This window comes from Myotis lucifugus, unplaced genomic scaffold (assembly GCF_000147115.1).
Source record: "Myotis lucifugus unplaced genomic scaffold, Myoluc2.0 scaffold_1, whole genome shotgun sequence".
In the NCBI taxonomy this organism is placed as follows: Eukaryota; Metazoa; Chordata; class Mammalia; order Chiroptera; family Vespertilionidae; genus Myotis; species Myotis lucifugus.
Window position 1 is genome coordinate 13,601,702 of NW_005871049.1, and position 9,885 is coordinate 13,611,586.

The 9,885-nt window shown below is 40.9% G+C and overlaps 1 protein-coding gene and 1 long non-coding RNA gene across 8 annotated transcripts in view; one reads left to right on the top strand and one right to left on the bottom strand.

Annotated features, from left to right (window-relative positions):
• Window positions 1-2,158: 2,158 nt before the first annotated feature.
• Window positions 2,159-4,972, bottom strand: LOC106697072. The gene is made up of 2 exons (XR_002829533.1): window positions 4,840-4,972; window positions 2,159-2,388 (listed from the first exon to the last, which is right to left on the bottom strand). It is a non-coding gene; the product is annotated as an uncharacterized LOC106697072 (long non-coding RNA).
• Window positions 4,554-9,885, top strand: part of IL15 (interleukin 15) — a 61,608-nt gene continuing 56,276 nt past the window's right edge. For 4 of the 7 annotated variants that reach the window (XM_014455370.2, XM_014455339.2, XM_023754644.1 and 1 more), the window contains exons 1-2: window positions 4,976-5,114; window positions 8,364-8,469. The gene's annotated coding sequence lies outside the window, so the exon portion shown is untranslated. Of the gene's footprint in view, window positions 4,625-4,975; window positions 5,115-8,363; window positions 8,470-9,885 lie in introns of those variants that run through there. The other 3 variants (XM_023754646.1, XM_006081720.3, XM_014455380.2) reach the window with 3 other exon arrangements.

Genomic DNA, 9,885 nt, shown 5'->3' on the forward strand with positions numbered 1-9,885 from the left:
TTCAGAAATATTCTGCTGTAGATTTCTTTTCATATAATATTTTTGCTGGTTTTGACAGAGTAATTAATGGCCTCATAAAATAAGTTGATAAGTATTTCTTCCTCCTACATTTTCTTAAAGAGTTTGTATAAGATTGGCATTATTTTTCCCTTAATTCTTTAGTGGAATTTGTCAATGAATCCATTCAGGCCTAGAGTTCTATTTGTGGGAAGGATTTTAATTATGAATTACATTGCTATAATGGATATAGATTAATTTAAACATTCTGTGTGTGTGTGCATGTGCGTGTGTGTGTGTGTGTGTGTGTGTGTTATCAGCTTGTCACTTTCAAGGAACTTGTCTCTTTAAGGTATCAAATTTATTGCCACAAAGTTGTTTTTTACATTCTTTATTTTTTTTGTCTACAGTGTATAGTGATGTCTCCTTTTTCAATGTTGATATTGATAATTCTGCATTTTCCCTCTTTTTTTCCTGATCAATTTAGCTAGAGATTTATCAATTTTATTGATCTTTTAATTGATTTTCTGATCCATTTTAGCTTTTATCTGTTGTTTCCTTCTTTCTCTTTGTGTATATTGTCTTCTTTTTTCCTAGTTTCTTAAGAGTGGAAGCTTATTCTATTAATTTTAACCTTTTTTATTTGTAATATAAGTATTGACAACTATACATTCTTCCCTAAGACCTATGTTAGTTGCATCCCTTAAATATTGATATACTTTGTTTTCATTATCACTCAGTTCAAAGTATTTCATAATTTCCTCTGTGATTTCTTCTTTGATACATGGTTAATTTGAAAGCTTTTTGTTTAATTTAGAAAACTGTCAGAATACACTTTTGGAAAACTATTAAACACAATTCTTGTTTAAATCTAGGACATAAGGCATAAGTAGAAGGCCTCAGGAGTGGCTTAATAATTCACTGTCATATGATCTTTTTGTATTTATATAGATTAGATAGATATTGATATAAATAAATACATTCTCATGTTATATATTTAAGTAAGGGAATTTGAACTAGATTTTGATTGATAAGGTCAGCCTTAAAAGACTGCTCAGAATAGTATTAGCACATCATCTCTTCATTTTATTTAAACCCCTTCTCTCCATTACTAAGTACCAAAACATTAAAGATTCCATTTACTTTTAAATATATTAAAAATTAAGTATGTTATTATATAACTATTTTTAATTGCTCTCGATCTTGAAACTAGGTGTCCTCCCCCCCCCCCCTTCCATGGGTACACTTTTACACTTCAGTTCAAACAAAATCAACCATCGCTAATAGGACCCAGACAGAGTGTGAAGTGCTAGCCTTTGTTAGTCACTTTATTAAAATAGCCTGTTTGTAGTGGCACTATGACACCCAGACCAGCTTCCTTACAGAAACACAATGAGATCAGGAAGCATAAATTCAAGGGAACTGATGAGTTTCCTCCCTGGTGGTGGCTAAAATTACTCTCAAGAACTTTTTGTGCAGGAAGCCATGGTGGGTAGGTGTCCATTTAGAGGCTGCAGATGGGGTACATACTCAAGCCAGACCTGAGTTCAAATTTTTGCTGGGCCACTCAATTGCATGTGACCTCAGGCAAGTCATGTAATTTCTCTGGGTCTTGGTTTCTCCATCTGTAAGATGAACATAATAATAGTTCATATCTCACAGCATTGCCATAAGGGTTTAATGAATTAGTATTTGTGCTTAGCAAGTACCTGGGGACACACCATAGAGACTACAGATGTATTAACTGGTACTGCTACAGCTCCGAAAAAGCAGTAGCTTAAGAAGCTCTTGAAAACTTAAGTTATCTTTAAGAGGAGGAGTATGCCTCTATTGTCAGGACCACCAAACAATCAGAGGTGGGAACAACCTTGAGGTAAAGGCTGCATTTCAGGTACGCTTTAACCAAAATGAAACTGGGGGTATCCTGGGTCATGTTTTTCAAAGAGCAGAGACCACCTTGTTCCTGGCCTGTAACTTATTCTTAGAAGAATCATAAATAAGGTCATAGTTATGGACTTTGAACACCAAACCAGAGGAGCTGACTGTCAACTTCTTCCACATAGTCTCAGAATCTATAGAAAATATGTACTAGTAACTTATTGTATAGACAACTGCCAAATTGTCAAACATTGTCATTGGAATGAAAAAACAGACGCTAAAATTTATTAAACTATAATTTTATCTTTAATTCTTTAAATTCAAATAAATATTACAGTCAATTCTGTGAGTTAGTTAATTTTGCTGCTTCCCACATTATAATTGTACTAGTTATCTTCAGGCAGTTTCAAATTATGTCATCAATCTTGGTCTTTGCTTTTAACTTATACAGTGGAATATACTTGTTCATTGGTGTGAGTAATTTTCAATATCTTGCCAAACAGCCTGTGGCAACTGAAAAGCAAGTTGCGTATATTAGACTTTTCTGTTTGTGCTCAATGCAGCAAAAACAATTTATGCTGGAAACCCAACTTCATAGAGTTGCAGGCACTTATATAACTAATTCAAAAATACTTCACTTTCTGTAATTAAGAAAACAATATTGACCTATATAGTTGGCAGGCAAGTGGTAGAGCAAAGCATGTTTTATGGCTACAATCATTTTCCATTTCACTTTATTGTTATTTATGCTATTTTATCTCCCCAATCTGACTACATGTATTCTATTTCATCCCGCCCGTCTTGTAAGCTCGATCAATATTTGAGACCAATTTTATTAATCTATGTACTCAGCTGGTACTTTAAAGCTCAGCTCTAGGAAGAAAATTCCCATCAGTTTCAGTGTTGTGCAAACTTTTCAGTAGCTTAGAACATTCAAGATGGCCCTATACTCAGAGTGCACTGTCAGCCACTGATTCCCCTCAGCCCTGGGGACAGCTGACAAGGTTCTGGAGCCCACCAGCCAGTGAGCCCAGTGAAGAGCAGAGTCTAGTTCTCCCAGGCAGCCCCAACGCAGCAGGATTTAGGATGTGAAAAAACCTCCTCTGGCAGCAGCCCTCTCTGGCTCTGCTACTTGGTACTGAGGGTAGCCAGTGAGGGGCCTTACTGTCTGCACATCTACTCCTGCCACCCGCTGCAGAGCACTCAACAGCATTGATCACAAGGGGTGCAGCACGAGTTCACTTTGCAGGAGCTCATGGAGCTCTGTTGGCTTCCAAGTTGAGGCTCGGGACACAGATCCATGTCTCCATCCCTCATCTCTATGTTCACATAGACACACACTTTAGTCCTTTGGTGGCTGCCATATCTTTTGCAACGGACTCCAATCCAGATGCAGGCTTTCCCAGAGCGTGCTCATGCTGCCAACCCAAATCGGAACTTCAGCATTTTGCTATGAAAAAGTCTCATCAGATTTGAAATCATTAGCATCATCACGAGAAAAGGGAACATTACCTTGTCTTGGACAGAAACGAATACTTGTTTCATTTCCAACTCTGGTGAAATTTTGAATGAGTGTAAAAAAACCTTTTTTTTACATTTTGGTATTTCACTTATTTTGTTGATCGTGATTATCTAGAGATCAACTTTTTCATAAAGATATGAAATGATTTTATGTAGAACTTTATGCCATCTCATATTTAAATCACTTCTAATAATTTTCTATTTTATTTTTAACAGGCAGGATGATATGGAATACATTGAGTCAGACACATATTTGACTAAGCTCCAGGGAGCCTTGTCATTTTTTCTATGACATAACCCTGGAAACTTTGGTGGAGGACCTTCCATGAGGGATTTTCGGTGGCTCACAAGTGAGCAAGGTTCTCTCCAAAGGGCTTCCCAAACTGGGCGCCAGGCCTTTCCTCCTGACCCTGGCCCTCAGCTCCCTTAGCCTCAACAATGAAATACCACAATCATAAAATTTCACAGGATCCCATGAAATGGGGCCACATGCAACGTTTATCCTCGACTTCGCACTCCATCAGCAGACGGACTCATTCCCTTCAAGTTCAGCCTCCGTGCCCACTGCCTCGGACAAAGGAGTTACCCAACATTTCCTCTTTAAGACCTCGGAGCCTTCCTTCTTCTACCTTGCGCGGCCGGCAAGCCAAGGTGGCTGGTCTGGAGAGGCCGCCCGTTTCGATCCACACATTCCCCCTTTGCTTGGGCGGCTTGGGCGCGCACCACGCCCGGGTCTCCAGGCTTCTGTGGGGCAGCCTCCTGTTCCCTGCCTGGCTCCGCAGACGGGGCAGGTGAGCTCCGGGCCATCGCCTCGCGCTTTATCTGCAGGTGCCCAAGGGGGTACCGGCCGAAGCCGGAGACCAGCGCTCCCCGACCACCTCCCAAGACCCCTCCAGGTTCTGCGCCCCTGCGCGTGGTCGGGCCAGAAACCTGACCGGCGCACCAACCCGAGGGAAAGGGAAGCCGCGACACCGTGGGCAGTTATCCAGGAAATGCCATCTCACCCTTCCCCCATCGCCCTGGGTGTTTATCTTCGCTTCTGCTCCCCACCCGTTTCTCTTTCACTTTTGTTTTCGCTGGGGGGTTGGGACTCCTGGAGTTCAGAGCGCTCACCCAGTTCACTCGCTCTCCGGCGGCGCCGTAGCTCGAAAGGAAAGGCAGTCGGGTGGCCGTGCCCTCTGGCTGCGCCACCTGCAGCCCCTCACCCAGCAGTCCGGACTCGATGGAGGTACAGAGTTCAGCCTCTCCGCTTTGGGAAGGGAGGTGTGGGTGGTTGAAAGGGCGCTAGAATTTCCCCGAACAGTCTCCGCCTTGGACCCCTCCCACCTCCAGCTGGACCCACCCGGCTCCCCCGACAGGCTGCCGGCCGGCTGCCCCGCCCTCTTCTAGGGAGCACTAGACTGACTTCAGTTTTCACTTGCACTTCGTGCAGAGATTTTTCACCTTCTGGCCCTTTATTTCTCTGGTGGCCTCTTCTCGCCATCCTCCGCTTCCAGAGGAGCGCAGATTGCTGGTCACTTGGCCGTCCCGCGGGTTCCCTAGTGCGCTCCTCTCTTTGCGTGTCGCCAGCTGCAGGTGAGACTGCAGGGTGGGTTGGCGGAGAGCAGTGACGTGCGCCTGACCGCCCTCGCCAAGCCGCAGGTTCAAAGAGAAGACGGCGTCTGGCTGCACCAAGCGCTGAGTTTCTCACCCCATTGAGCTCAGAAAGTTCAAGAAAGGTACTGCATCTTCCCGCTTCTTCCCTGATCCCTCCCAAACCCCCTGCAGGCCTGCGTGCGCGAACACACAGGACTGTCTGTACCTTTGCTGGCAAAATCAAATTCCCCTCCTTTTCTTTGATCGGGAACCTTGCCTTCCAGGGAGAGGAATTTGCAGGAATGGTCACTTTTGGCAGTCAGACCTGGGTCTGTATTTTCAGTTCCAACCCTGGACAAGACATCTGTCTCTCAGAAAAACAGTATGAGAAACTTGGAAGAAATGCAGGGGATTTGCATTTCATTCAAATCCTTGTTCAAGGTGGTTTTAAATTAAATTCCAGTTATTTTTTTCAAGTGTTATTGAGACTGCATTTGCAAGTGTATACAATTTATTTGAATTTAACTATGTAATCCCATGCACTTAAGGGTTTGTTAACTTCCGTGCATGTATAAGGTAAGGTTACTCTTTAATGATGCTTATAACAGATTCTTAAATAGTGAGTCAGAAGTTTTGAAACTAGGAGTGAAGTGGTTGTCACTAGCTATTATTTTCCACTGTTTTTTTTTTTAAAGCTACTTTCTTTTTTATTGAATGCACTGGGGGTGACATTGGTTAATAAAATTATATAGACTTCAGGGGTACAATTCTGTAATACAGCTTCTTCCTCATGCCATGACACTGGTGGTGGTGTCAACTTGTAGCTGATAGGCATCTTCATTTTGTCCATGTGCCCACAGAGGCTTTATTCAGTCTGGATGTTACAGCACCCTGCTGGGTGAACTGGGCAATACAGATGCAATTTCAAACTCCCGCCCTTTCATTAAAAAGCCAGGTCAGGCCCCGGTTTGGCTCAGTGGATAGAGCGTCAGGCTGCGGACTCAAGGGTCTCAGGTTTGATTCCTGTTAAGGGCATGTACCTTGGTTGCGGGCACATACCCAGGAGGCAGCTGATCGATGTTTCTCTCTCATCGATATTTCTAACTCTCTATCCCTCTCCCTTCCTCTCTGTAAAAAAATCAATAAAATATATTTTTAAAAAAAAGTTGGGTTAGTGGGTATGGTAGACAGGAGGAGGTGGTACTAAAGAAAGAATGTAAAATATATATATTAAAGAAAGAATGTAAAATATATATATATATATATATATATATATAAAAGGACTGAAGACAAAGTAGTAGTCACTTTAGATTTTAAAAGCGATGAAAAATTTAAAAATTTCCTTCCTATAGTTAAGAAGTGTCAGAAAGTTCTGAAGTTCTTTATGGTAGTGTTTTAATGTCATATTCTTATATTTCTTCCTCTGCTTTGTGTTCTCAAAGTTTTTGTGGTACTCAGAATGACCTTCCCTGCAGCCCTCTGCTCTGGGACAAAGGGGCAGAAAGGAGTTGGGTTGGCCACTGGTCCAGAAGCTGTAATAGGCAGCGTGTTTGCAGGATTTTACTCAGCTGTTTAAATGGGTCTCAGACCCAAAACAGTTTTTTAACATTTGAATTCACTGCTCTGCTGATGTGGAGGGGGAACTCCAGAACCTGATTTGAAGCTGTAGTTCTGGAATTTGGAATTTTCCTACAGATTACCGGTGGGCTTAAGAAAAACAATGTGATGCTTTTTGTTTTAATCCATGAGATTCAGATGTAAATGTGAACAGCTGTATCACAAAACATGTTTGTCAATGAATTGCATGTTTATAAACTTCTTTGGAGGATGGGAGAAATAGCAGTTTAAAGTTTATTGAAATAGTTTGATAACTGGAGGGTTTTAAGCCCTAGCAGGTCCTCAGGTTTGCTGGCTCTGAGTAAACTTCAGGAAGACTGGGAAGGAAGTCCTGAAATTTGTGTATAAGTGGATTTTTCCAAGGGAAATACCCATAATTCCAATCAGCTTTTTAAATGGGTCTTGGACCCAAAAACACTTTTTAAAACATTTTAAAATTTAGAAAACTGCCGAAACCGGTTTGGCTCAGTGGATAGAGCGTTGGCCTGTGGACTGAAAGGTCCCAGGTTCGATTCCGGTCAAGGGCATGTACCTGGGTTGCGGGCACATCCCCAGTAGGAGATGTGCAGGAGGCAGCTGATCGATGTTTCTCCTTCCATCGGATGTTTCTAACCTCTCCTATCTCTCTCCCTTTCCTCTCTGTAAAAAATCAATAAAAATATATAAAAAAAAAAAAAAATTTAGAAAACTGTCCTTTTTTTTCTTCTCCTTACTGTTAAGTTTTTGCTCATTCTGTAACTATTCTTTTGAAGGTTTAGGTAATGATAATACAGAATACTGTCTTTGGACCCACAACTTGAAATTATGAGAAATAATACTAATCCTACGTAATTTTTTGAGTTCTTATTATGTATCAGATGTTGTTCCAAGAATGGATGTATTTTTTTTTAATTGTCATAATAAACTTATGTGGTGGTAAGGATTGTATTTTGTAGCTCAGGAAATGGAAGCATAACATAATTTAATAACTTCCCCAAAGTTACAGCTAAAAGGTGGTAGAGCTGGGATTTGAACCCAGACGGATTTGGTCACTGGTATTTATGAAGGATGATATTATTTCCATAGAAATACTTCCCACAATTTCACAGTGACAGTCAACCCCTATTGCATTTGGATGCAGGGTTATGATAGAATGTTGGGTTTAAAGCCATGCTTACATGGTTCTTACATGATTGACATTATTAATGATTTATTTAAGGATGGCCTTTATGACCAGATAATATTCACAGAAGTGTGAGAAATCTTATCTCAAGCGCTCCAAACTCATTCAGCATCAAAGAAGTCACACAGGAGAAAGGCCTTATGTGTGCAGTGAATGTGGGAAATCCTTTATGTGGAAACCTCACCTTCGTGTACACCAACGGGTTCACACAAGATAAAGGCCTTACCATTGCAGTGAATGTGGGAAAAGCTCTAAGGATAGTTCCCAGTCCAGTTGACAATGGAGAGCTCACACCGGAGGTAGGCATTTGAGTCCAAAAATGGGGGAAATGGGAATTTTTTGGCCATAATTCTTACCTTTCACAACACTTGAGTCTTCATATTGGAAAAAGGTCTTATGAGGGTAGTGAATGTATTGTTTTACCTGTAAAAAAAAATATGTGTCTATATGTGTTTGGTTATTTGGAGACATTTCCTTTATGGTTCCTGAATGAAAACATTTGTCTAATTGGTACCAGTTTTTGCTGACAGAGCTTGACAAGTAGTGGGCAAATGTGGATTGATCTATATGTTTCTATCTATTGATCTACCTATCTATTCATCCATCCAAACAGAAGCCTGGGATTCATGGGGAGATCAGGACAGAAGACTTTCCCATTCTATCACAACTGAGGCGGTAGAGTCAGCTGTTTGGGAAGTCTGCTTTCAGAAAGATTTAAGGTATGACGCTTGGCAAAAAGCCAGCTTTTTTCTTCAGCTCAGTATTAGCTCTTGGATTAATTTACCTAGTAATTACAGATTACTGCATGAGATTGTTGAGACTGAACATTGCCTAAGTGCTTGCTGCTACCCTACTTGATGGATTGGATGGGAAAATCCCATAGGAGAGTTGAGAGAACATCTGGGGTTGTAGCTAGTACTGGAATGTGTTATAACTATTACATTTATTACTTTGCTCTATGTCAAGGAATGGTTTCCTTTTTTTAAAAAAAGTTATTTAGTGCTGGAATCAGAAATAGAAAATAAGAGGCTCTTTGGTCTCACTTGTACATATTTTATATCAGGAGGCGGGTATTTGTATGCATATATTTTCCAGTGTTTTTTTTCCACTTTGAGTCTATTGGTGTCTTGCCAGTCATTTTCAGAAGAGCAGAGGACTGTATGTAGACCACATAAAATGGACCAAGAACTCTGAGTCCCTATTAGCTGATCATGTTCAAATAATACACAATTGCTTCTTCCCCCAATGCTGACAGGATGCAGGGATGATCAGGAGAATGACAGAAAGTGTTTACTCAGATAAAGGAATTGAAACTAAAAATGATCCTAGAAAAAGAATATATGATGCTTGTAAGGTGGGGGGAGGGAGAGAAGCTCTACTTATCACAGGGACATGGAGAGAGACCAGTGACACATTCAAGGATCTCTTGTGTCATTTCTCCCCTTGCACACGGTTAGCACGGATTTCTGAAAATTTCAAATAATTATTCTTTAATTAAACATGTTACAGTTAGAAATCTTACAATATAGCTTTCCAATTTTTTTGACTTCCTTCATCCTCTGCAGCAACAAAAATAAGTATTGAAATGTAATCATTTAAGAATTTTATTGTTGAAAACTATTATTTATGTTACTTTAAATATTATTAGTATGCAGGTAACCAAAATAACTCATTAATGTTGATAAGAAATTATTAGGCATAAAGCTAAACTATATTGGAAGTGTATATGTGTATAGATGTAGATATGGGTGGTGTTGCGATCAAGGCTTTCATTAGAGAGGGTTTCCATAACATCCCTTTTTCAGATTGCCCCTCCATTTGGCAAGAGGCAGGGTGAGATTCTGGATGTGGGGGAAGATGCCTCTCTTTTCATAAAATGGAAGGAGAGTGATTATGAAAGGGGAAGAGGGAAAGGAGAACTTGCTAGAAATGTGCTTGCCTCAGGCATGTTTCAGGCATATCACTCATAAAAATAGTGAGCCTGGAGATAGGTTTCTATAGAGCTCTCTATGCCCATACAGAGCTTGAAAAGCTGCCAGCTACCCCAGGAGTGCCTGCACTTCGCTTTGAAGGTCTCTAATCATACTTATTGCCCACCCCCCACCTGCTTAGAGGGGTGGGGGTGGGAATAGGTT